We start from the raw sequence: 2,675 nt of genomic DNA, 5'->3' as shown, positions 1-2,675 counted from the left end.
TATGGAGCAGACTGGACATCAGGAGCACACTTCGTCTGTCATTGTCTCCGATTACGCCTAGATGGGACCGGCTTGTTGTTTTATTTTTATGCTGTTTGTATTTGATTTTATGCCAGTCGTATCATTTTACTTGATCGTATTCGCCCACACCCCCCCATACCCGGCCGGTACGTGAAAATATTGTCTGACATATAGCGGTCCGTAGTGCAAAAAAGGTTGTGGACCGCTGTTCTACCCAACTCTTCCAGTTTGTTGTTGTTAGGTTGCCACCTTTCATAAGTGAAAATGCCCCCCAGTAGTATTCTTTATTTTATACTGCTGCTTTTAGTAAATATGTAGTAGGGAATATGTCCAAATAATGCTCACAACCCTTCATTAGGATTGGATCATTTATTGAAAACCATTGTTTCATATAAAATAATACAGCAAACGATGATTAAATTATATGAGAGTGCATTATATGTACACAACAGTTATTTCACAGTATTATATGTCTACTTTAAAATCTACCACACGGCAATAGCCCCAAAGGGTGGTCAGCTTGTATGAAGTGTGTAATTAAGAAATACTAAAAAATATATGAAATATGAAATATTGTTTGTATTAAATTCACATAAAACGACTATACGGGTTATAATGTATACATATAAACACCAATTTCCCAGCTGCTACACTGCTCAAGCCCTTATTGAGGAATGTCAGTGTAAAACAGCGGTAACATTATCCTTGCAATGTTTTAGCTGCCCCAACAAACCAGAAAATGGAGACGCAGTTGGCACTGAGGGATTTGAGGTCAGTAAGCTGTGTGTTACATGATGGTGGTTTTGTAATTGTTTATTGATTTACAATTACAAAGTGTTTTCTGTGCTCAGGTTTCACTGTTTACCCATGAGTAAATCTGTGTAAGTGTGGTTTATAAATATATATATTTACACAGACACACATGTGCTCATATTGCAATAAACAGGAGTTTGTCCACTATCACTGCTTAGCCTTTGTTCATCTGCTGCACTGCACAGTGTAAGGAAAACTACCGTATTGACCTAGATGTAAGCCAATTTCCTTGTGTAAAGTAGGTTTAGCGATAAGGCTGGGGTGCCTTTTAACAAAACAAAACACTAAATTGTACTTGAGTCAGCCATGTTGTTGCTTCAGGGGTCATTTGAAGCTTTAAGGCAGTTTTGTTGGACTTTTCTGTTGAACTATGCACCCATAAATTAAATTATGAAGTGTGGTAGAGTAAATGTAACTGTAAACATACTAGTTCTGGAAAACAGTCTGCTCCTCCATTAGAGAGCTCTCTGAGAGATTTGAGTTATTCTGATGCAGTGACAAAATAAGCAGATCTGCAGGGCTTAATTTGATAATTTACAACAGATCGAAAAAGGATGCCGCCTTAAGGTCAGACTTACACTTTATTTTTTTTTAAGTCTTTTCACTCAGCTACAGCTCAAACGTTTGTGTTGAGCCATTCGTCTGTGGAGAGTTGGTTTGAGCATTCCTCGCTGCATTGAACTGCATACACCTCTCCAGTTTACTCATAACACAAAATCCCAGTACATTTATAACCAAACAAGACTCTTAGATAGAGACTAGTGTATCCTAAAGACTAAACCTCCAGATTTAAGATGAGTGGAGTTGTGTATGCTGTTTAATGCAGTGAGGAGTGCTCTGATCTTTATATTGAAGAAACCAAACAACCTCTCCACAGACGCAAGGATCAGTACAGGCAAGCTACCTCCTCCGGACAAGACTCTGCTGTCTACCTACACCTTAAGGATAAAGGACATTAATTTGAGGACCAGAATGTTCACATTTTGGACAAAGAAGACAGGTGGTTTGAAAGGGGTGTGAAGGCCTTTGCTTGGGCCACTCTATAAGCCTGGAACTCAATGCTTCTCCAGACATTTTGAATTGAGAATGTTTTCTGGTTTGGAAGCAAACATCTTCAAAAGTCCATGGATTATTTTTTATCTGTTTTGGAAAAACAGTATGGCATACCTAAAAAATTTGGTTTGACTCAACATTTAACATGTTGAGTCAACACAACACAGCCAACACACAATCGAGGACATATTTCCAATGTTTCTGATGTTATGCTATCAGACCATCTTTATATTTATTTTGAAACCATCTTTCCCACTGATCTAATGATCAAAAAATATGTTGTAAGAAAGCATGTTATCGTGGACAGTACAATTGAAAACTTTACACTCTAAACTCAGTAGATGAGCTGGTTGATCATTTCCATTATAAAGTTGCACACATTACTGATTTATTTCTCCAGTTAGAGTGAAGATTGTCTCTGGGATGAAATCTCCATGGAAAAGGTTCCAGCAGTAAGAAAAGAAAAGAGGGAGTGCAGAATAGCCGAAAGAAGGTAGCGAACAAATTGACTCCAAGTTGCAATAAAATCTATACAGATTCCACAAATATAATTTACACAAAAAAAAAAATAAATGTAAGATCATCTTTCTTCTCTGGTATTATCACTGCTCATGCCTTATTTGCCACACTCGGCAAGTTTGACAAACTCTACTATCTCTATGGCCAATGACCTTCCATCTAAAAAGGCATGTAATGTCTTTGCAAATTTCTTTACTGGGAAAATACAAGGTATTATAAAAGCAGTCTGTACATCGGCGTCAACTCCAGTACCAATGCTGTTACCAGTT

Source organism: Cyprinodon variegatus, unplaced genomic scaffold (assembly GCF_000732505.1).
Source record: "Cyprinodon variegatus isolate N-32 unplaced genomic scaffold, C_variegatus-1.0 Scaffold201, whole genome shotgun sequence".
Lineage (NCBI taxonomy): Eukaryota > Metazoa > Chordata > Actinopteri > Cyprinodontiformes > Cyprinodontidae > Cyprinodon > Cyprinodon variegatus.
This window is presented reverse-complemented; position numbering follows the sequence as displayed.